Consider the following 27,285-nt stretch of genomic DNA (forward strand, 5'->3'; position numbering starts at 1 on the left):
TAATCACTGCATAACTAAAACCTATATAACGAATGCGTGCATAACTAATGCATACATATATAACTATACTCTGCATAACTTAACCTGCATAGTGAATAGATGTATAAATCTAACCAATAACCAAACGGCCCCGATGGAATTTACATTGGACAATGGATACTCTTAGTACTCAAGGGTGCTCGCAAATATCTAAATAGTAGCTCACCTTTCGAAAATTGTATTTCCTGTAATATTTGATCTTTTACAGCATGCTTTACCCCTAAAAAATAAACACTAATTTTGTCCATGTTTGCCGATACATTGGATAAATCCATAAAGCTTTATATCTCCTTGCTGACTTAGTATCACTCCTACAAAATATCACCAAATCATCAGCAAAACTCAGCCGGATAATTCTCTGCGTTTTACACCGAGGCCGATAATGGAACTGGGGATTTGCATATAGACTTGTTATGTTTGTCGTGAGATAATACATAGCTAACACAAATAGAAAGGGGAATAAGGAATCCCCTTTTGTAACAACTGTTTGAGATTTGAATGGTCTTGTAGTTCTTCCATTGACCTGAAATGAATAGGTTACTATGGTGACACATTGCATTATCCACTTGATCATTTTTTCTGAAGATTTCATTTCATATAATGTTTGCTCCAAAAAAACTCTATTCAATTGAGTCATAGGCTTTTTCATATCCACGTTTTTCAAAGATATATTGGAAATACCTTTTCTACTGTACCTTTAACTAGCTCATGGCTTACAATAATATCGTTATTTATAACTCTCCTTGGCACCAAAACTGATTGATTAGGGTCAGCTAAGGAACTTAACTCATCACCTTTTGCATCCTTTTTATAATCACTTTTGAAATAATCTTGTACAATGTCGCGCAACAGGAATAGGCCTAAAATCCCCAACTCTTATAGGGTTAGCACTCTTGAGAATGAGAGTCAATACTGTACAGTTAATGGGCAAGTAGATGTATCATGTCTCAAATAATAGTAATACTGCATTCATGATGTCTTCTCCTACCACTGTCTTAAAAAAGAAATCATTGGAACCATCAATTCCTGGGCCTTCATGTCATGTATATCTTTTAGTGCTACTTCCATCTCCTCCCTTGTCACGCTGGGTGCCAAGAGTAACTGTTGATCTCTATTAAGAGCTTTGACATTCATTATAATCATAGTATTAACACAACTTCTAAGCAGCATTTCCAAATTTTTTTTTATAGAATGTACTCACTTCAATCTCCAATTCTTCTTGTGTCTGGGCTGTAGTACAATCTTCTGTCAAGAAGCTAGTAATTTTGTTTTGGGCCACTCTATTCTTCATTTGTGCAAGAATAAGCAGTATTTTCATCACCTAGCTTGGACCATTGGATTTTGGACTTCTGTTTCATAGTACTATCTTCAATCATGCTCCAGTTCTCTAGTTGAATTTGAAGTTCCTTTTCCTGTTGCATATTCTGAGTTACTACTGATGGATCCTTCATTATCTCTTGTCTATTATGCAATTTTTCTCTAATGTCTTTCACCTTGTTTCTCACTCCAATAAATTCTCTATTACTGAGGAGTTTAAGGTTTTCTTTCTCTTTAATTCGTGAGCCAATACCATACTTCTTTTAGATCCATTTTATGTCCATCTTTGCATGCTTCCATCGCCTTTTGCAAGAACTCTTGATGAGTGTTGATAAGCTGACTTTACTTAGACGAAGAAGAAGAAAGGAAGAAGAGTACAGGGAAAAAATTGTGCAGATTCATTCTCATTGAAAACTATTAAAGCATAAATTGATGATGAAGCTATATATATAGATACAACTCTCATTTAGAATATTCTGTAAACTAGCTATAGGATTAGTTAGTTGTACTAACTAACATATAAATGACTATATTACCCTTCTTATTCTTTAATAGACTTCTACCTACTCTAACTAACTCTTACTTGAACACTTCATCTTCATACTTCAACACTCCCCTTCAAGCTGGGAGGGGAAAAATGTTTAACACTCCAAGCTTGGATAGAAGATGATTGTGTTGTAATTTGGACAGACCATTAGTTAAAACATCAGCAGGTTGTTCCTTGGTATAAACATAATCTACCTTAATCGAACCTTGTTGTAACTTCTCTCGTATAAAGTGACAATCAATTTCAATGTGTTTTGTTCTTTCATAATAGACTGAATTTGTTGATACTTGAATAGCAGCCTTGCTGTCAATATATATTTGAGTTGGAATATGAACTTTGACACTTACTTCTTTCATTAAGCCAAGTAACCATACTAGTGAAACAATTGCACCCATGCTTCTGTACTCAGCTTTAGCTGAGAATCTAGATACATTAGTTTGTTTCTTAGACTTCCAAGATACTAGTGATTTTCCAACCTTCACCATATACCCTGTGTTAGACTTTCTAGTTATTGAGCATGAAGCCCAATGAGCATCACAATATGAAGTTACTAGATCATTTAAGTAACTTAGTAACAGAAAACCTTGTCCAGGTTGTTGCTTTACATATCTCACCACTCTCAATGTAGCATCCATGTGAGATTTCTTTGGTTGTTGCAAGAACTGACTCCGAGTTTGTGTACTAAATGATATATCAGGTCTTGAAATATTCAAGTATAACAACTTACCTATCAATCTTTGGTACTTGGTCTGATCTATCAAAGGATCATCAACAACTTCTGATTGTTGTTGATTTATATGATCAAAAATGCTGTTTGGAAGTCAGATTGACATTTATGTCAATAGGTGTGCCTGCATGTCTAGCTGTTGTCATACCAACCTCAGAAATCAACTCAAGAGTATACTCCCTCTGATGCATTAGGATACCATCATCAAATCTAGTAAACTCAATGCCCAAAAAATATTTTAGTTCCCCTAAATCTTTCATTTTGAATGTTTGTTGCAATGCCCTTTTTGTGTCCTCTATTAGCTTCAAGTTGCTGCCAGTTACAAGTATTTCATCCACATATACAAGTACCAAAATGATTCCCCCTCTTTTGAGTTGTTGATAAACAATGAATAATCATGTTGACTCTGTTTGAAATGTAGCTTAATAAGAGCCTCAGTCATCTTATGGTTCCACTGTCTAGGTGCTTGTTTAAGCCCATAGAAGGGCTTGGTCAGTCTACACAACTTCTCCCCTTGACTGACAAACCTTGTGGAAGCTGCATGTAGATCTGATCTTCCAAATCACCTTGTAAGAAAGCATTAAACACATCCATTTAATGAATGTGCCAATGTCTAGCTTTATCCCAGGAAATGATTGTTCTGATTGTCACCATTTTAACAATAGGAGAAAAGGTTTCATGATAATCAATCCCCTCTTGCTGACTTTACCCTTTGGCCACCAACCTTCCTTTGAATCTTTCAATCTCACCAGTAGACTTGTATTTCACTTTTTATATCTACCTACAACCAACAGGTTTCTTACCAGGTGGTAAATCAGAAATTTCCCAAGTATGATTTCTTTCCAAAGCTTCTATCTCGATCAGCATGGCATCAACCCACCTACGATCCTTAACAACCTCAGAAAAAAGGGTAGGTTCTTTGATGATAGAGGTGGAAGCAACATAACATTGATATGCAGGTGATAAGTGAGTAATACTCATATGATTTTGTAAGTGATACTTCACATCCTTAGTGGTAGTCAAGGACACAAAGTCTTTTAGCCAAGATTGAGGATGTGTAGTCCTAGAGGATCTTCTAGTATATGAAATAGGAGTATCTAGAATAGCCTCATCAGGAAGAGTAGAATCTGTTAAAACAGCCTATGTGGTGTCTATATCTTCAACAACCTGCTCAGGTGAAGATCTTCTGATAAAGAAGTTGGAAGAGTGGTAGTGGAGACTAAAGAGTTTGGAAAAGGGAGCAACAAATCTGGAAAAGACAAAGGATACAGAATTGTAGGGGACTTAATAGAGACATTCATCCATTTGTGAGAAAGGAAAAATGTCTTCTTTGAACAACACATCTCTGCTAGTGAAAAAGGAACCACTTGTGAGATCCAACAATACATACCCCTTCTGTATATCTGAATACCCCATACGGACTGTAGTCATAAACCTTGAGAGCATCTTGTCATGTTCAGTCATGTTCTTAGCAAAGCATGAACACCCTAGTGTCCTTAAATGAGCAAGATTTGGTTCTCTCCCATATAGTATTTCATAAGGATTTCGAAAATTGATAGCACTACTAGGCAACCTATTTATGATATAAGCTGCAGTTAGCACAAAGTATCCCCAATACTTCAAAGGAAATTTTGCTTGAAATCTTAGGGCCCTGGTTACCTCTAGTAAGTGTCTATTTTCGCTCATCCACTCCATTTTGCTGAAGAGTGTAAGGACAAGTCCTTTGATGTATAATTCCTCTTTCTTTGAACATATGAGCACAGACTGAGTTAACAAACTCAGTGCCATTATCAGTTCTGATCACCTTTACAACCTTAATAAACTGAGTTTCAACATATTGTAAGTAAATTTGCAATGCTACACACACATCAGACTTGAGGATTAAGCAGAAATAACCAAGACAATCTTGAAAATCATCCATATCTGTTAAAAAATACTTGTTGTCATCAATAGTTTGAGTTTTATAAGGACCCCACACATCAATATGAAACAAATCAAAACATGAATTACTTATGATACTACTAGTAGGAAAACTACCTCTTGACTGTTTGGCATATGGAAAAACTAGACACTAAGAGAGTTTACACATACTTTGCTTATTTATAGAGAAAATCCTAGCTAGTACTGCAGACGATACATGCCCTAATCGATTGTGCCATATCTCTATATCAAACTTTTTAGCAAATGGAGACACTTGTGTATCTGACAGTGCAGATTTCCTGTAGTTGAATTTTCTATAGTTAGTTGTCTCAACAAAATGAACAAACCTCCTTCTTCTCTACCAACTTCTTTCACCTTCCCAATGTAAAGCTCCTCGAATACACAAAAATGAGGAAAAAAGGTGACTGAGCAACCAGTTCCTTTGTGAATTACAGACAGACATCAGATTACACTTGAAGTCAGGAATATGAAACACATCTGTAATAACACTTCTAGTTGATAGTGCACAGGAACCAATATGAGCAACATGTGTGATCTCAACATTTGAAAGATATATAGGGCTTAGGAATTTTAAGTTTTGTTATAGACTCATATGTCAACATATCCAAACTAGAGACCATATGGTTAGTTGCACCAGTATCTATAATTCATATATCACTGTTTTCATATACAAACATTACACTACCTGCTGAATGTGGCTTCTTTGAATCTGTAGTACCTTCTGCCTTTGCTCAAACATATGCACAATATGATCATATTGTTTTTTAGTAAAGGTGCACCCCTGAAGAAGTTGTTGAACATCTTTTTCAGCCTGAGTCACCTACCTATTTTCATTATTATCATTAGGAATAGAAGCAGAAGTTGTTATGAGATGTCTTTGTGCTGATCAAGCTTATTACCCCATGTTGGCATATTCACATTTATATTTATACCATAAGCTAAGTTACCTGAGCTGAAGTAGCACCAGTATGACTATATCAGAAGTACTACCACATTGTACCTTTCTTTTAGACTTAAAGACTGGAGGATACCCTATTCTCTTGTAACAAAATTATTTACTATGACCCTTGTATTTACAAAAATCACATATCAGAAGAGTGTTTCTCTTGAACTTTTGATTTATACCAGAATTACTACCAACACTTGGTCCTGAACTACTACTCATCCTGGAGTACATAGCTATTAAATCAGCTCCCACAGAATTCATCCCCATACTAGGAATGCTTATACTTATAGTCTTTTGACTTTCATCTCCTACTATCATTGCATAGGCTTGGTTAATAACAGAAAGTGGATCCATTAGAAGTATTTGACTTCTAGCCTGATGATATGAGTCATTCATTCCCATTAAAAACTGATATAGCTTCTGTTTATTCAGGTGAATTACAAAACCCTTGGATTTATCACAATTACAGCATGGAGAAGGAACTAAGGCTTCAAGCTCATCCCACAGATTTAGAAGCTTGTTATAGTAAACAGACACAAAACTTGTTCCCTACTATAAAGACACAATATCTTTATGAAGAATGAAAGTTCTAGAACCGTCAACTCTATCAAATCTCTCTTTGAGATCATTCCACACATCAAATGTTGTATTAGCAAATTCTATTCTACTTAGCAGACTTTTTGAAACAGAATTCATAAGTCATGACAACATTATGGCATTTACTCTTTCCCAATGTCCCCACAATTCTTCCCCATACATTTCCTTACTAGATGAACCATCAAATAACCATATCTTATTCCTTCCAAGCAATACTAGCTTAATTGAACTATTCCACAAAGTATAATTTTCAACACCTAACAATTGAAAAGAAATAATACTGATTCCACTTACATCAGTAGTCTAAGGAATAATGGGTGATTATAGTCAATGTTTTGTCCTGCCAGTGATGAATTTCCTGATAGAGAACCACCATGAAGAGAAACATAGGTACCTTGTCACAAATCTTCAGTTACTTGTTCAATTGCCATGAATACTTTGATGAATTCTTTGTTGCAAATTCAAGATTCAATGGAGCTTTTAGATCTGCAATTTTTGCTTTTAGAATCTGTGATCTACAAAACAACAAATGAATCGATGAAACAATATATGACTTTTTTATGATGTTCTCTTATCGACATACTTCAATAGTAAGCACTATGAAGATCTTGCTCTGATATCATGTTGGTAAACTGACTTTACTTAGACGAAGAAGAAGAAGAAAGGAAGAAGAAAGGAAGAAGAGTGGAGGGAAAAAAATGTCCAGATTCATTCTCATTCAAAACTATTACACCATACATAGATGATGAAGCTATATATATAGAGACAACTCTCATCTAGAATATTTTGTAAACTAACTATAGGATTAGTTAGTTGTAACTAACTAACAAATAAATGACTATATTACCCTTCTTATTCTTTAATAGACTTCTAAGTACTTTAACTAACTTCTACTTGAACACTTCATCTTCATACTTCAACAATGAGAAACGCTACAATTGATAATTTAAAAGCCCTATGGTGTGTTCTTACAATACTGTCTAACTCTAGGCTCAATGGAGGATATCACAAGTTCTTCGCTGCATAAGTCTAATCTCTACTTGGCTCATATTCAACATTCATACCGCATTCACCATTACTTTATCAATCTTACTCTATGCAACCATTTGACCAGGTATACTCCTTTCCTGCTGCCCAGCATCAAGCATACAATTATTAATGTCCCTTATTTCCACCGAAGTCACCCATACATAGCAAGGATTCCCATGTGCTAAATAATATCTGCTTCAAATCTTCCCATAATTGTAGCATATCATGAATAGAATGTAAGCAATAGATAGCCACCAAACAAAACACCATGTTTGTCCTCTTGACTACCACCCTACTATGGATATGTTTGTCGGACTTTCTCAAAATCAAACAATCAATCACCCGAAGATTCCATATTAGCCATATTTATACCTTTATTAATATGCTCATAGTTTGTTTCCCATTTCCATCGTTGAGCTATTTTATATAACTTTTCCTGCGAAGCGTGCCTTCATTTATGTTCTAATATTTTAATGATACCAACATTAATCTCCTTCATAAACAGTTCCATGTAACCAGCTTCATGTACACTTGTTGAGTCAATTTCCACTCCCACTAACGGTTCAAAACCATTTGTCATCCTCATCTCTGATGTATACATGAAATTCGACTAGCTATTATTCTTGGGGCGGAATACATAAACATGTCCTTGAACTTGTTTGATATTTTCTCTTAGGTACCTCAACTACGTCATCTTTCTATTGAGCCCCTGAATCACCCATAATTTGTAGTAACATTATCGGCTGACATGGCACAAAACTTCAACAAATATTTTTTTTTAGTTGTGTGCGTGAAATTCACATTTCCTACGTGGAATGTGCAACCAATCAAAACACTCCACTCATTAAATAATTTACACATCATTAATCTAAAACAAAAACCCAAATAACACCTAAAATATCAGAAGGCACTTCATTTTTCCATAATATATACCACTACAATATGACCCAAATATTCTTATAGAAGAGAAAAAAATTAAGAAATTGGTGTGATTTCAATGATTCTAGTGACCTATTTATGTTATTTACAACTAAAATCTAAAGATTTTGAGATAATAGAAAGTCAGAATGATTGTGTATAAATTGAGCAAAGCAGTTAAAATGAAAATGGTATCTTTAGGAATATTATCAAATTGAGAAGCAAAACAAAAGATCAAGCAAGAAATTTAGCTTGAATTTGCAGCTTAATAGTAATGAATGCAAGACATTTGGTAGGATAATGTTCGTGAAGAAGTTAACCAAGTTTGCAATGGAGATTCACCAACTGTTGAACACCTTCCAAAACTTATTTGGAAAGTGCCAGTAGTAATTTTTTAATTTTATGATACTTTTCGCGGCAAGAAATGAAAAAGAAATTGCTAAAGAAGAGATACCTTGAGAAGATCCAACTTAAAAATGACAATAAGGAAGAAGAGAAAGAAAAGAGGAGAAATAAGAGAAAGAGGGGGGAAATTAGGGTTGAATAGACAAAAAAAGGGGGGGAAGAAGATAGTTGTGGATTCCACATTACCTTTTAAAAAATGTATTCATGCGCTTAAGTTTTGTGAGGATATATTTTGTGCCATGTCAACCAATGATATTTAAAAGGTACGAATTATGAGTGGTTCAGGGACTCAATAGGAAGATGACGTAGTTAAGGTACCTGAGAGAAAATATCGAATAAGTTCAAGGACTTGTTTATGCATGAGATACATGTCTCAGCCTCCTCCTTTATTTACTTGATTCTTCTGACTATCGCTGCCCCATTTTCTATACCAATGAGAATCCCAAAGGACAGACATATGTGACGTGAAGAAAATGAGGCTTTTTAATGAAACATGGAAAAGAAGAGTGGGAATGAAAATAGCATTTTCTTTAGGCAAAGGGTTGTCATATAAAAAATAGTGTTATGTGTGAAGTTGAGGTTATTTTCGCTCTCATTAAATACATATGATACGACTAAAGTCTTGAGAACTAAGATATGCTTATATGTAAAAGTCAAAATTTAACCATTAGTTCAAGTGTTCAAGTAGATTGGAGTTGCAGCAAATAGTAAGAGTATTGGACAAATGATAATCACACCCAGGATAATGTCCAAACTAAATAGCAATAGGAAGAGAGTAACAACGACACCAAATATTAAAATGGATAAATACGATACCCGAATAAGTAATACAATAATATTGATGAAAAACTTGATAGTGTCAAAAGATTACTACTCAATGCTCTTTTATTTCTTACAACTCACAATAATATTACTTGCACACTATTTTCTCACAAACTAAGAAGTAGTTTGTGGATTACACTCTCTACTCTCTATTGTTTCTCTATTTTTGTGTGTCTTCAAGTGTTCAATTACTAGTCTATTTATAGTGTTTTTTGAACACTTGTTTACATCATTAATGACATAATGTTGTAGCCAATTTCAAAAAAAAATTGGATGCCTAACTCTACCAAACCTATACCAAACTTATACCAAACGTTATACCAAACTTTTACTACCTACTTCCACAAACGTGGCTACAAACTTTCACATTGGGGGATACCAATTTTCACATTTGTAGCTAGTAATTTCAACAAGTATGGCTGCCAAATTAATTGTTGCCAAGATTTAGTTCCACAAATCTCTCCCTTAATTTTGATTTTTCTTCTTTACTCCAAGGCTTGATCTCAATATCTGAAAATCTTCAAACTTGAGAGCCTATGTAAAGATATCCGCAACTTGATCATGAGATTTCATATACTTGATCTCTACCTCTTTCTTGGCAATGCATTCTCGAATAAAGTGATACCTTGTGTCTATGTTCTTGCTTTGATCATGATACACTTGATTCTTTGCTAGTGCTTGCACAAATTTGTTATCAACACAAATCATTGTGGCTTCAATTTCTGGCAAATTGAGTCTCTTCAATAACCGTCTCAACCAAATAGCATGACACATACATGATGTCGCTGCCACATATTCAGCTTCACAAGTCGAGGGAGTAACAATTGATTGTTTCTTTGAACTCCAAGAGATAACACAATCACCCAAGAAAAACATAAAACCTGATGTTCTTTTTCTATCATCAACATATCCCGCAATATCACTATCACAATATTCCACAAGATTAAAATCATCAGAAGAACAATAAAATAGCCCAATATCGATTGTACCTTTTATGTAGCGAAGAATTCTTTTAGCAACCTTCAAGTGAATGGAGGTAGGAGCTTCCATGAAGCGACTTACTACTCAAACTGCAAAGAGTATAATTGGTCACGTACATATCAAGTATCTCAGACTTCCTATGAGAGTCTTGAACCAAAGTGGAATCCACTTCCTCTCCATCATCAAACTTTGACAATTTTGTTCCACTTTCCATTGGGGTGTTCACAGGGTTGCAATCAAACATGTTAAACTTCTTCAAAATCTCCTTTGTATAAATTTCTTGAGATATGAAGATATCTTCCTCCATTTGCTTCACTTCTAGGCCCAAGTAATATGACATGAGCCCTATGTTCGTCATCTCAAACTCAAGGGACATAGCTTTCTTGGAAGCTTCAAATAAAACTGGGTTGTTACTCGTTAGAATGAGATCATCAACATAAAGATAAACAAGAAGAATATCATCACTAATATGAACTTTAATGTAAAGATCATATTCATGGAGACAACGAGTAAACCCATTGTCTTGAAAGTATTTGTCAATGCAACTATTCCAAGCTCGTGGAGCTTGCTTCAACCCATATAAGGCTTTCTTCAACCTCAACACCTTATATTCATGATTTTTAACCACAAACCCAATGGTCTCTCAACATAGACTTCTTCTTCAAGATATCCATTCAAGAATGTCGATTTGACATCTAGTTGATGGATCTTCCACTTCAATTGTGACGCTAAATATATCAATAGACGGATTGTCTCCATGCAGGCAACAGGTGCATAGACCTCTTCATAGTTGGTGCCATGCCTTAGTTTGTATCCTTTATCCACAAGTCTTGCCTTGTATCTTTCTACTTCTCCATGGGAATTTTTATTCATCTTGTATACCCATTTGACTCCAATTACTCGATTGTCTTTGGGAAGATTTGTCAACTCCCAAGTGTTGTTCTTCTCTGTTGACTGGATCTCCTCCTCCATGGATTATCTCCACCTTTTGTCAGTAACAGCTTCATCAAAATTCATTGGTACACTATCATCAAAGAGACAACATAATCAAAATTAGTAATTTCTTGTGTGTCATCATAGAGTTCTTGGATGCTCCTCATCATATGTGGTCTTTCACTTGAACTCTCTTGAGAAGATGAAGATGTAACATTTGCTGGTGAAGGAGGCGGGGTTTAATCATGTGCAGGTGTCATGGTCTCCTGTTCTTCTTCATCTCCGAAGTACAAAAGAAAATCATATGTTTTTTCTTCCGGAGCATCCCAATTTCATGATGCTTCTCATTAAAATTAACATCACAACTCACCACCACCTTGTTATTGCTTGGATTGTACAATTTGTAGCCTTTGGAACTTCCGTCATAACCAACAAACACATATTTCATACTTCGATCGTCAAGTTTAGATCTCCCTTGATGTGGAACATGAGCATAGGCTATGCTCCCAAAGATTCTCAAGTGTTTAACACTTGGATTTCTTTCGCTCCATGCTTCTTGAGGTGTTTGATCTCGTACATTTCTTGTTGGATACTTGTTGCTCAAATAAATTGCACAAGAAACAGCCTCGACCCAAAATTCTTTTGGTAGATGTTTAGCTTTCAACATACATCTAGCCATATTAAGAATTGTTCTATTATTTCTTTCTGCAACTCCATTTTTTGGGGCGAGTAATGTATTGTTAGAGGGCGACGAATTCCATGAGATTGACAAAATTCACTAAATTCTTTTGAAGTGAATTCGCCTCCTTTATCGGACCTTAATGCTTTTATTTCATAACCACTTTCTTTTTCTACAAGTGATTTGAAATTTTTAAAGGCAACAAAAACTTCAGATTTTTGCTTCAAGAAGTATACCCAAGTCTTTCTACTGAAATCATCTATAAAGAGCAAGAAGTATTTTCTTTTACCAAAAGAAGGTGGATCGATTGGACCACACACATCGGTATGTACAAGTTGGAGTGGCTTACTTGTTCTTGATGTAATCTCCTTTGGAAAACTCTTCCTTTCATGTTTTCCAAGAACACAAGCTTCACACAATTGATTTGGATGGTTGATTGACGGTATCCAATCAACCATGTTCTTGTCTCCATTGATTTGAGCGGTTCAAAGTTCAAGTGCCCAAATCTCATATGCCAACACCATGAGTCATCTTGAACATTAGCCTTCAAACACCTTGCATCGATAGTTTGAAGATTCAAAGGAAACAACTTATTCTTTGCCATATGAACTTTAGCAATTAAGTTGCTACTTGAATCTTTTAGCCAAAGATGTATATTTTTCATATGAATATCATATACTTTTTCAAGAAGTTGACCCAAACTCAAAATATTACTTCTCAATTTTGGCGCATAATAAACATTGGTAATCAATTTATGACCACAATCTTTACAGGATATCAAAATCGTACCTATCCCTTCAATTTGGATCTTTGAGGTATCTCCAAAAGCTACATTACCTTTCAATGTCTTCTTTATTTTCAAAAATTTATATTTGTGGCCACACATATGATTGCTTGCTCAATTGTCAAGATACCATGAGCTGCAATCATCTCTATCTTCTTCTTTGAGTGTTAATAACAGTGTTGACTCATCTTTATCTTTGTTGTTGTCAACAAGATTAACTTTCTCTACAGCATTACTACGACATTCCCAAGAGTAATGTCCCATCTTATGATAGTTATAACACTCAATTTTAGATTTTCCATACCTCATTTCATTTGTACCTTAATAGGCTCCATGTCCCTTGCCTCCTCATTGACCACGACCTCTGAATGACTGGTGACTTTTATCTTCATTGTTGAAATGATTGGTATAACTTCTTCCTCTACCACGGCCTCCACGACCTCCACAGCCTCTCCATTGTCCATTTCCTTTGTAACTTTTCTGACCTTCAAATCCTTTGAAGGATGCATGAGTTTTAAGAAGTTGCTCTAGTGGCTCTTCTTTTCTCCTTTTCATTTTCTCTTCATGGGCTACTAAAGAACCTTCCAATTGTTCTACCGTCATAGATTCTAGAACTTTATACTACTCAATAGAACACACCACATAATCAAATATAGGTGTTAAAGAACGAAGGATCTTTTCTACCGCAAGCACATCATCTACTTCCTCCCCATATATTCTTAGTCGATTTACAACAGCCATCAATCTTGAAAAGAACCCCGAAATGGATTCGGATTCTTTAATTTTTAAAATTCAAATTCAGCCATTAGAGTTTGAAATTTTATCTTCTTTACTTTATCAACTCATTAGAGAGAATTTTGTAAAATCTCCCACACTTGTTTTGAGGTGGTTGTATCAGCCACCTTCTCAAACATGCCATCATTCAAACATTGATGGATAAGAGTGAGGAATGTTGATCTTTATTTCTAGTCTTTAACAAGACCTCATTTTCATTTGAGGGCAAAGTTTCATTCAATCTTAATGAGTTCTTTTCAATTATGATTCATTTTATTGTTTTCTATATTTTTATGCAACAATTCAAGTAATTACATGAATTTAAGTTAAATTTATATGAACCCACGCATATTCCATGACTTTTATACTATAAAATACATATGATGAATCTTATGAACTATGAAAAATGAAGTTATAAAAATTTGCTTGTGTTTTTATGAAGTTGATGTAAATGATTTGAGTATGCTTTGAGAGTAACATATCAATGTTGTTTGGAAAGGTTTTCTCACATATGACTAAGAACATGAATATGAAAGAATTTTTCACATAAAAGATTCATAAGGTTGAAAGCTTTTCTCACCTTAGTTGAATCAGTATTAAGGATTTATTCTAAATGAAAATATAGCTTAAATTGGTTTCATAATTGAGACTTTACATGGATGATAATGTGACTATAATTAATAACTACTATGTGGAATTTACATTGCACTAAGCGGACTAGCGGCAATTACCAATGTCCCATAAACTATATGTCACAATTGGATGATTGTCTCATATGTATATTGTCTAGTAGATCCACTTTAAATCAAACTCATGGTTCTTACCTTGACAAGTAAGGACCACATAGATATCAAATTTCATATTATATCTTACATGGTGTATATCAGTTGCATGGTTAAGTTCCTATAATAATGAACCAAGTTTTATTATAAAAGTATCTCTCAAGTGTTTCAAAGATATTTAGAATGCATTGACCATGATTATGACTTATATTTTCTAACCTTTTATATTATGATTTAGCTTGGTCATTTCATGTCATATAAAGTACTTTTAGCATGAACTCATAACTCTTATGAATTGCTATCATACTTAGTACATTCCATATACTAATACTTGTGCTGAAATTGTTTTACTAATGTAGGGTCTGATACCCGATATCTTACATCGTGGCTAGTTGATCTTTTGTCTCTCAAGGATTGGTGAATCCTCATGTTTTGAGGACCGAGATACTTTGAGAACTTTATGTTATTTTAGTTTTCAGAACTTGTATGTGATGTATGAGTTACATCCCAATCACTTTCCTTTTGATGTAATAGATGACTTACTGAGACTTTTGTTAGACTTTTACTTTTGTCAAACTCTTTTAGGGTATAAGAATTTTTCGTTGAAATTTGTATTTCTATCATCTTCTATGATGTATGGTAAGTGGCTTTTGTAGGACTCTCGGGGTTCTATACGCCATTTTAAGCCTAGGTATATTTTGGGTCGTAACATATATAAACCAACAAAAATTACTTTAGACTGTAGAAAGTATTGTAGTAGATAGTTTTACTCTAGGTTTTTGTAACATTCACCATGGACATTGTAAATTGTACCTGAAACTTTTAGTAACTTGTAACACTGGTTTGTCTAACTCTCATAGTTGGAGTGTTTTGGTTATCCATTTGATTATGTTGTTGCATGTGCTTGGAACTTCCTCAAAAATTGTCATTTAAAGTTACGCATTGTTAGAACAAAGCATGTTAGAGTGCCTTATTCTCAAATGCGGAAAACCATATTTGTATGCATTAGTGATTGTTTTTCCTTCACTTGGAAAATCGTGAAAGTTACTAAACTCAATTGTACTTGCTAAATAAAAAATAAGTTAGCAAAATAATTAGCAAGGGTATTACTCTTCCTTAAGGAGTGTACACTGTCATCAAGTCCCTCAACCTATTTATGGAGTTGAGTTCCAAAGTCACACTCAATGGAATCTCCCACTATACATTAAACATGTGTACTAAAGCGTAGGCATCTGATTCTAATAAAACTTGTACAGAATCATGGTCACAACAATATTGTAGACCTTCTCTTGCAAAAATAAATTCATCCAGAATGCTAGTAGAGTGTTGAATCTTCCTCCCTTTAGAACCTACTAGATCACCAACTGAACTTCTTATTGAAAAAGAAGTTGCACTTTGTCTAGGATGACATGTAGATGCCCCATTTGTATTACATTTCCACCATCCCACGTGTGGATGCAACAATCTAATCACTTGGGCCTATAATACTAGCCTAAATACATCCAAAAGAGCTACCATTTGGGGCTAGGTATTGAGAATAATGGTATAATTGAACTTCATCTTGATGAAATTTTTTTTAGTGTTACCGATATCCCAGATCACCATACTGATAAAATAACTACCTCAGAAGTCCATTTCTTCTTCTCCATATAGGTCATAAGATCACATTAGAAATCTTTTGACACACTAACTTTTGCTTACTACTACCTTTTGTGTCCCACCATTTCATTATCTGGATCTAAGATCCCAACAAACGAGCTGCAGTAGTAAAATTGAACCATACAGTACTAGCAGTTTCCTTTATAGGAATAAGTGCTTTACTGTCTCCCACATTGGAACCTCACAACATTTACACGTTGATAAGAAATTTAAATTACATTGTGCCATTAAAGTGGAAGCTGGAATTTTATGTGTCCACCTTTCAAGCCAATAAATATAGTTTCAAAGAAATACCCTATGTCAGCTTTTGTTGAATCAGTCTCATCTTCTCTCCTTCTAAGTAACTCCCATGTACTCTTTATTGTGAATTTACCTGAACAAGTTTTTCTCCACCGGGTCTTATTCATGAACACATTCTTCCATAATTGTGATCCCTCTTTCCATTGTACTAAAATTAGCATTTGCTTCTTACAATATTTTTTCCCGCATTTTCAAAGTTAAGTTGCAAAAAGCGCTTCTCTCTCTAGAATGGCGATTTCTCGCAGCAACTGCAGAAATGGCTAAGAAATCAAAACATGAAGGGAGGGGGCAACAGATTCGATTTGAGGACACTACTAACATTGTGGGTAATAGGAAAGTGTCACAATCAGGATATGCCTGGAAAATGAAAAGCATCAACATTATACAAGGAATTATGCCGCACAATTTGGTACAAACACCGCCACAAGTGGGGATCCAAACGGCGGGAAGTCCAAGCTCATGGACAAATCAAGTAGAGGAGGACACGGTGATTGAGTCTTGTAAGTCGCATCGCATCTTTCACTTCCGACTAAAGTATAATCGTGGAGTAAAATTGTAAGTAAAGGTGAAGCAACTGAGGGGTTTGAGTTATCTGGTAGTAAAGGGGTTTCAAATGTGAAAATCACTATGGATGATATTAGGGAATAGGTGGAATATTGGAATACGACAGTGATATGCGATGTTCTAGGATCCAATCCTCCACAATCAGTTATGGAGGGGTATTTTAACAGGATTTAGAAAGGAATGGGAATTGAAAAAATTGTACAGGTCAATAGGGGGGTCTTTCTAGTTAGATTCCACTGTCATGAGAGCCGAAGTAAGGCGGTGGAGAATGGAGTACAAATGTTTGATGAAAACCCAGTAGTCGTGAAGCCATGGAGGCCGGAGATAGAATTAAGCAAAGAAATAATAGACAAGGTGCCCATCTGGATTAGGCTGGTAGGGCTGGACATCAAATATTGGGGGGAAATGCACTTACGAAGATAGCAGGGTTAGTGGGGAACCCTCTAAAGGCAGACAAAACAACAACAAATAAGGTGAGTCTAACATATGCTAGAGTGTTAGTGGAGATGCCGCTGAATAAGGAATATGCAACTGGGATAATGTTCGAGAATGAAATTGGAAAAATAATAGAGCAAAAGGTGGAGTATGAATGGGAACCAGTTTGGTGCAATAAATGTAAGAAGTATGGGCATGACCTACAGAATTGTAGGAGACAACACATAGATGCATATGCAGAAAGCCAAAAAGTTAATAGAGAGGAAAATCAACAGAGGCAAGCAGATTCAAGAGTAGGCACAAGGAGATAAAGCTGAACGTGGACAAGGTAGGGTGGAAACATTTCAGAAAGTAAGATCACCTGGAAGGAGGATACTGCATACACCAGGGATAATTAACATAACAACTGGGAACAATTATGAAGTATTAACCAAAGAACAAGGAGAAATACAGAAACAGGGAAGGAGGGGTTTGGAACAACAAACAAGGTATTCCAGAAATGGGCAGCTAGGGGAGGAGGGATTGCATATCTCTAATGGATAAAATAGGATCTGGAATGTAAGGGGACTAACTAAGGTAGACAAACAAAAGAAAATACAGATGTTTATGCATAATTCTAACGTTTGCCTTTTTGGTCTCCTAGAGACAAAGATTAAGAGAATAAAAGCTACTCGGGCAGCTCTTAATCTTTTTAAAGGCTGGTCATTCACAACAAATCTCTCACATCATCCGGGAGGAAGGATTTTGATGGTTTGGAAACCATAAGTGTATGGTGTAAACATAGTGCACTGTAATGCTCAGATTATTCACAATGCAGTCTGTTATAAAGGTACAGGGAAACATTTTTGGTTGACAATGGTGTATGACTACAATGACCAAGGTTAAGGAGAGAATTAAGGAAGGAAATGGTGAAATTTCGAGCTCTACTATCAGGACCATGGATAGTTATAGGAGATTTCAATTGCGAATTGAATATTGAAGAGAGGGTGGGAAGACAAGTTACTATAGCAGAAGTGAGAGACTTTCGACATTGCATTAGGATATGTGACTTACATGACATGAAATCGTCAGGAGCTTTATTCACATGGAACAATAAACAAATGGAGGGTGATAGAGTGTGAAGCAAGATTGATAGAGTATAGATCAACAATGCTTGGATGACACAAATGCCAGCAACTGAGGTTTATATCATGACTGAAGGCTTATATGATCATTGTGCAGCAATAGTTCAATGCAAACAGGGCATTACAGGTGGAAGGAGTAATTAACTATTTTAATATGTGGAGCTTAGCACCAGAATTCCAGAACAAGGTGAAAGTAAGCTGGCAAAATAAAAGCGACGGAAGACATATGTTTAGGGTTGTAAGGAAACTGAACAGACTTAGGAAGGTACTCAAAACACTTAATAAAGATCAGTTCAGTGAAGTGGAAAAAAGAACATCAATAGCTATGGAGAAGTTGAATCATTGCCAAAGGATAATACTACGACCATTTGAATAATGAACTATTTATAGATGAAAACAAACTAGCGCAGGAAGCAAAAATGCTGGAAAAGGAAAAAATTTCAATATTTGAGACAAAAGTGCAAAATACAATGGCTGAAAGAAGGAGATCAGAATACTAAGTTCTTTCATAGTTATCTTAAAACAAGGAGGAATAATAATAGCATATTCACCATCAAAGATACAAAAAGGGTACATCATACTGAGATTGAAAGAGTAAGCAGAGCTTTTGTTGAATATTATATAGAGTTACTGGGCACAAAGAATCGAAATAGAAAACATGTGTGCAGAGCCATAAGTCAAACTGGAAAGTTGGTGACTGAGACACAAAGTGAAGACCTCAAAAGAAAGAAGTGAAACAAGCATTATGCATGGGGGATAGATGGGAATAAATCACCAGGGCCTGATGGGTATGGAAGCAAGTTCTTCAAAGACTGTTGGGGTATAGTGGGAGAGGATGTCACTAAAGGGATCCTTGAATACTTCCAAAATGGGGAAAAGTTAAGAGTGTTGAATGATACAGTAATCACATTGATAACAAAAGGAATACAGGTAGAGAATGTAACTGATTATAGGCCCATTTCGTGCTGCAATACCATATATAAGGTGATCTCAAAAATGATTGGTAATAGATTGAAACATGCACTCCCAACTATCATCTCAGAGAATCAGAGTGTGCTTGTTGCTGGTAGAACCATTGTCCAAAATATACTCGTATGTCAAGATTTGGTGTGGTTGTACAACAAGAAGAATGCTTCAAAAAGTTGCTTGCTCACAATTGATTTAAGGAAAGCATATGATAGTGTTGAATGGGATTTTGTGGAAGAAATGTTATACGTTTACAATTCCAATATAAATTCATTAAGTGGATAATGGGATGTACTATCATAACTCATTTTGTGATTGCCATAAATGGGGGACTCTATGGAAACATAAAAGGAAGAAGAGGTTTGAGACAAGGGGACATATCCCCCTTAATTTTTGTAATATGCATGGAGTATTTCTCGAGATTAATGAGGTGGATCACAGCACAAAAGGGATTCCAGTATCGCCGAAAATGCAGAATTATGGTAATAAATCATTTATGTTTTGTAGATGACATGTTGTTGTTCAGTAAAGGAGAATTTGCTTCAATCAAATTGAAGTATCAGGAATAACTACTAATGCTGGAAAGTCAAACATCTTCAGTGCGAACATGGAAAGGAGTACCTTAGAAGACATTTGTGAGATCACTAGATATGCAAAAGAACAATGTCGTTTAAATAATTAGGGGTCCCGATCTCTTCCAAGAAACTAACAGATGTTATTGCAAAATGCTAGCAAACAAACTGGTATGTCGAATCAGAACATGCGGGAGAAGGAACCTATCATATGCGGGGAGAACACAACTGGTAAACTCAGTAAAACTGCATGTGCACACTTATTGGTCATCGATTTTCTTGCTACCAAAGAAAGTACTGAAGAATATAACAGCAGCATGTAGAAATTTCTTATGGAATGGGCAAGAGAATAACTCCAAATCACATATTATAACATGGGACAGAGTTTGTAGAAGCAAAAAAGAAGGAGGATTGAGAATAATGGATTGTATGATATGGAATGAGGCATCACAAGCTAAATATGTATGGAATATAGCAAAAAAGTCTGACAATCTTTAGGTCAAGTGGGTGAATCATATATATCTGAAAGGAAGAGAGTGGTGGCAATATCAACCACCTACTGATAGTTGTTGGCTGGAGGAAAATCTATGCCATAAGAGATAAATTCGCAGCAGGATATGATGGAAATATATGGGGGGGGAAAACAAAGGAGAATATACAATTCAAAGTGGACGCCAATGGAGAAGAGGAAATGATAGCCAATGGCCATGGTGGAGGGAGACTTGAAACAAAATGAATATATCAAAACATAGCTTCATTTGTTGGATTGTCATGCATCGAAGAATCCTAACTAGAGACAAACTTGCAAAACTAGGCATTTGTCAGGACAAAGAATGTCTATTGTGTGGGAGTAAACCAGAAAGTGTCAACCATCTATTTTTTGAATGTAAGTTTTCAAATGAATGTTTGAAGGGAGTCCTTGAATGGCTGAAGATTGGGGTCAAAAGAACAAAAATTGAAGGATTGTGGAAACGAATGACAAGAAGATCCAAAGGAAAGATAAGTAGATCATTGATCAAGGTTGTATTGGCTGCTCTAGTATATCATATTCGGTAGGCGAGGAATGGGGCTCTGTGGAACAAAGCAGTAACTAAAGCTGGGAAAATTTTGAATATGATCAAGGAAGAAAGTAGAAGTCAAGTAAATGTAGGCAACAACAAAGATGCAACATGGATAAATAATCGGCCTATTTGATGTAGATAGCAGTATAATGACATAGAAGGGATAGAAAACCAAGAAGGATTATACTAGTTTTGTAATAGTGACAATTGAGGGAATTCAACAAAATTTGTTAGTTCGACCAAAATATTTGTTCCACATGATGTTAGACCAAAGAGTGTTTTGATTTATAATCTCCACCAAAGTTTAGCATATAAGGCTTGACGCATGTCAAACATGAATCTAAAACCTAAAGCTCTTTCCTGTTTAGGTGGGCATATATTGTTCAAGCAGCCCAGTGCTTACTCCTACTAGTGACTTTGTTAGTCAAAAAGAATTCATCAAAAGTTCTATGGATATCTTTAAAACACAAACTGGAGGAACAATGGCAGGAAGGACTAAGAATACTCTGAAAAACACTACCAATCAAAACTTCCTTACCTTCAGAAAAAGGCATCTTACTTTTCCAAGTTTGTAGCTTTGTCGTAACCCTTTCAATAAGGCATCACTTTCTTTTCCTGGCGTGGGTGATAGATCATCCTAGGTATTTAAAAGGAATCTGACCTCTATTAAAGCATGTACATTCTTGTCATGCCCTGAGCCACACCCTAAACGTGGCCGGCACCCAACGACCATTGCTAGCCTTGAGCGAACCCTTGGTTTGGCTTACTTAACTCAGCGAAAGACTTAAACATGAGATATAACTCAATAATAACTTTAAACCAATACTTAGACAAAATGACAACTTCAAGTCTTTACAAATGAAATGAAAGACGGAAGAAAACTAACACTGTCTATCTACGAAGCCTTTAAATTAAAGATGGATGTTGGGACAGGACCCTCAATCATCCTAATAACTGAAAACTAAATCAAATAACTAAATGATAAGGGTGTCCTCTGGAATGAAGGGAGGCTCACCAACTAACTCTAAGATGCTCAATGCAGGCCAACTGACATCAGTACATTGAATTTAAGTGTATGCTAGTTGGAATGCTAAAACAACACTTAAGCTTGAAAAGAAGTAGGAGGAACACTTACCTTGACTCTGCTCAATCCATGAATAACTACTCACTTCAACATAATGCAATTTAAAAGTAATGTGCAATATAAAGAAAAATTGTCTGAAACATGTTGAAAACTTTGATTGTATGCAAGATACAATTAAGTGGAAGTTTCTCTAACTGACAATCATCACTTGAGAGATACAGTGATGATACAACGATCTACCTCACGTTGCCGGCGCATCCTATGTTAGACAATTAGCATTTTTCAGTTTATTATTATTTTTACTGTTGTTTACTTATTTCAATTTAGTGCTTCATATTTTCTAGCTAGACTTAGTCAACTTTAGTTGCTAAACTTTCTGAAGTTAGTGGCCCCATTATGGCTGTTAGTGGCCCCCTTTTATGGTAGTTAGTGGCACATGTTCTTATTTTAGTTTTAATGTATATGTTTTTTCTTTGTATAAATTCAGACTTTCTGCAGATTAATATACACAAGGAATTTCATAAGTTCACTCTATTTTTATTTTTTCATATCAGTTTCTTGAGTATTTTTGTTCTAACAGTGGCATCAGAGCCTGTAGTTGATCTTAAAGGACAAAAAAGAAGTTTAAACCTACAACACAAATGACATCCAACAACCTACCTTTAAATCCACCATTCACTTTCACTGGTGAAAATTACCAAATCTGGTCTGTGAAGATGCAAGTTTTTTTGGAAGCCTATGAACTTTGGGAAACTGTGACGGAAGATAAACCACTTGCTGCTCTACCAGCAAATCCTACCTTGGCTCAGATCAAATCCAACAATGAAGAGAAGGCAAAGAAATCTAAAGCCAAGTCACTTATGCAGAATGTTGTGGTAGATACTGTGTTTTACAGAATCAAGGCTTGCAAAACTGCAAAATAGGCTTGGGGTAGATTGAAAGAAGAATATCAAAGCAGCGATAGAACACGTCAAATGCAAGTGTTGAACCTAAAAATAGAGTTCGAGTCCTTGAATATGCAAGAGGATGAAACTATCAGAAGTATGCTGATCGAATATCCTTAATTGTTAATAACATTAGAGTTCTTGGTGAAGAATTTACTAATAAATGAATATTGGAGAAAGTTCTTGTGACTCTTCTTGAGAGATTTGAATCTAAGATTTCCTCTCTTGAAGAATCGAAGGACCTGAGCAAAGTTTCATTAGGTGAACTAATGAGTGATCTTCAAGCACAAGAGCAAAGGAGGACTATGAGATGGGAAAAGTTCATTGAAGGAGCTTTCTCTGTACAAAAGCAAAAAGGAAAGCAACAATTCCACCAAAAGAATAAGGGCAAGCATGATGGAGGAAACAATAGTGGAGATGTGAAGCAGAAGTTCCCTCCTTTAAAACATTTTAAAAGAAATACACATCTAGAGAAGTATTGTTGGTGGAGAGTCGATGCTATATGTGGCAACTGTAAGCAGACGGGACACGTATCCAATCTGCAAATCAAGAGCAAAGGCCTATGGTGCTTTGCAAACACAAGTAGCAGAAGCTGACGATGCACATAAATAGCATCTATTTGCAGTTTCATACTTTTTAATCAGTGAATCCTCTGATTCATGGATTCTTGACAGTGATTGCACACATCACTTGTGCAATAATGTTGAACTGTTCAAATTCCTAGATAATACTTACAAATCTAAAGTAAAAGTGAGAAACGGTGAGGCAGTAGAAGTCAAAAGAAGAGGTACAGTGTCTATCTCAACAATATCAGGTATCAAAACTATTTCTGATGTTTTGTACACACCTGATATAAGTCAAAAAATTTTGAGTGTTGGACAAATGCTTGAAAATAATTATTCTCTGCATTTTAAGAATCATGAATGTGTTGTTTCTGACCCTTCTGGAGTAGAGTTATTTTATGTCAAGATGAGCAACAGAATGTTTTCAGTTGATTGGGAGAAAATAAGTGAGCAGGCTTACACTATTACTTCATTAACATGTACAAACATATGGCACAAAAGGTTTAGTCACTTCAATCTGAGAAGCATCGCCGAGATTAAAAAAAATAGCTAGTGGAAAATATGTCTGAATTTCTTTCTAATGCTCAAGTTTGTGAAACTTGCCAATAGCGAAAGCAAACAAAATTGTCATTTCAAGCAAATCAAGTACGAAGAGCTAACCTGAAACTTCAGCTCATTCATAAGGATGTTTGTGGCCCAATGAAAACAGATTCGCTGAGAGGTAACAAATACTTTCTCCTCTTTGTTGATGACTACACCAGAATGTGTTGGGTTTATTTCATAAGACTGAAGAGTGAAGTCTTTGATGTTTTTAAACAATTTAAAGCTTTAGTAGAAAATCAATGTAATCTTAGTATTAAGGATTTAAGGTCTGACAATGGAGGAGAATACACTTCTTCTCAATTTGTGAAGTTTTGTAATAGCACAGGTATTGAAAGCCAATTGACATTACCATACACTCCACAACAAAATGTCGTGTCTGAAATGAAGAACAGGACAGTAATGGAGATGGCCAGATGTCTTTTGCTCGAAAGAAAGATCCCAAATCAGTTTTGGGCTGAGGCAGTCAATACCTTTGTATATTTGCTAAACAAATTGCCCACTAAGGCCTTGCAGGACATGACTCCATATGAAGCTTAGTGTAGGAACAAACCATCAATACACCATCTCAGAATCTTTGGGTGTATATATCATTATTGAGTTCCAGAAACAAAAAGAAGTAAGTTGGATAACAAGGCTCATAAAGGCATATTTATGGGCTATAGTTCATCCAAAGGTTACAGGATTTTCTGTTTGAAATCAGTCAAACTAATTCTCAACCGAGAAGTGAAGTTTGATGAAGCAGCTGGTTGGGATTGGAAAAATAAGAAGACCTCTTATTCTGATTCGTTTTCAATAGAGCAGCCTCAACTTTCAGAAGATGAACTAATGGATGATGTACCAGTGAGGGGAACTCGATCCTTAAAAGATGTCTATCAGCGCTGTAACTTGGTTAGCTCTTAACTGAAAAGCTATGCTAAAGCACAAGACTCTCTGACATGGAGGAGAGCTATGCAAGAAGAACTAGACATGATCGAGAACAATAGAACCTGGAAGCTTGTTGATAGACCTATAAATCGCAAGGTAATTGGTGTAAAATGGATTGTCAAGACAAAACTCAATCCTGATGGAACAATTTGCAAGCATAAGTATAGATTGGTGGTAAAGGGATACACACAACAATATGGTGTGGATTACCAGGAAACATTTGCTCCTGTAGCAAGGTATGACACAATCAAGCCTATTCTTGCATTTGCATCTCATAGTTCCTGGCAGATTCATCAATTTGATGTTAAATCGGCTTTCTTGAATGGTTTGCTTGCTGAAGAGATCTATGTAGAACAACCTAATGGTTTCTCAACTCCTGGAAAAGAGGATTAAGTTAATCTCTTAACAAAGTCCTTGTATGGCCTAAAACAAGACCCAAGGGCATGGTATGAGAGGATGGACAATTATCTTATCCAACTTGGCTTTAGTAGAAGTCAAAGTGAAGCTACTTTGTATGTGAAAGTCAATGATGCAGGTTAGTCCTTAATTGTCTCAATTTATGTGGATGACATGCTTGTGACAGGAAGCAAAATTGAACTAATCCAAAGGTTCAAGGATGAAATGGAGAAAATCATTGAAATGACTGATCTTGGAGTCATGAAGTACTTTGTCGGCATGGAAGTGTTGCAGTCCAGTGATGGAATTTTCATATGCCAGCAGAAATACATTTCGGATATTTTAAACAGGTCCAAAATGCAAGACTGCACACCTGCGATCACTCCAATATCTGCTGGTGTGAAGCTTGACAAGGATGAGGATTCCGAAAAAGTGGATGATAGTATGTATAGAAGCTTAATTGGCAGTCTTTTATATCTAACCACAAGCAGGCCTGACATTCTATTTGTTGTTAGTTTGCTCTCTAGGTTCATGCATTCGCCTAGAGAGACACACCTCACAGTTGCTAAAAAGAGTATTAAGGTATATTAAAGGAACTAGCAAGTTTGGAATTTTTTTCCCAACATCTGCCGAAGTAACTATGAACTTGATCGGGTACTCTGATAGTGATTGGGGTGGTGGAGTTGATGATTCCAGAAGCACATCTGGATATCTTTTCTATTTGGGGACAAGTTGTTTTAGTTGGAGCTCTAGAAAACAAGAAACTACATCTCAATAAACAGTAGAAGCTGAGTACATAGCTGCTGCATCTGCTGTGAATCAAGTTATCTAGCTAAGGAAGATGATGAAAGACTTAGGCCATGAACAAACAGAAGCTACCAAGATCATGTGTGACAACAATTCAGCAGTTTCAATCTCAAAAAATTCAGTGTTTCATGGTCAAACTTAACATATAAAGATCAAGTTTCATTTGATTAGAGAAGTCCAACAATCTAATGAAGTGTTGCTTGTTCATTGTTCATCTGAGAACCAGCTAGCTGACATTTTCACCAAGTCATTGCCAAAGGAAAGGTTTGAAGATCTGAGGCAAAGAATTGGTGTTTGCCACAAAAATGCCAAGGAGGAGTGTTAGACAATTGACATTTTTTCAGCTTATTATTATTTTTACTTTTTACTTATTTCAATTTAGTGCTTACTATTTTATAGCTAGACTTAGTCAACTTTAGTTGCTCAACTTTCTGAAGTTAGTGCCCCCATTTTGGCTGATAGTGGCCCCTTTTTATGGTAATTAGTGGCACATGTTCTTCTTTTAGTTTTAATGTTTATGTTTTTTCTTTGTATAAATTCAGACTTTCTGCAGATTAATATACACAAGGAGTTTCATAAGTTCACTCTATTTTTATTTTTTCAAATCAGTTTCTTGAGTATTTTTGTTCTAACATCCTATACTAGGCCAAAGGTTTAAAACATGAACTGCCTAATGGATCCACTAGTCCACTGTGAAAAGGGTTCATCTAAAAAGTATAATTTTTTTCTACCCATGGTGGCTACATGGTTTATGAGGGTTGTGAGTTGTCTGAACTCTCCATCATATCGGTGTTCAATACTACTCCCAAAAACATGTTGGCTCTTATGTTTTAAAAACATACTGATTCTGTGGTTTTGAAATTATTGCTCAAAATCTTAGCTCAAGTCTATCTTGGAAATCTTAGTTTCCCTTCTTGCTTCTTTTAGAAAAATATAGTTCCTATTTGAAAACTTGCCCTAAGGCTCCTTGGAAATCAGAGTTTCCTTACTAGTTAAATGTTAAAACATTTTAAGTCTCTTAGGAAATACTTAGTCCTCTTATACCTCTGAAGAAAAGAACTT

This window comes from Solanum pennellii, chromosome 4 (genome assembly GCF_001406875.1).
Source record: "Solanum pennellii chromosome 4, SPENNV200".
In the NCBI taxonomy this organism is placed as follows: Eukaryota; Viridiplantae; Streptophyta; class Magnoliopsida; order Solanales; family Solanaceae; genus Solanum; species Solanum pennellii.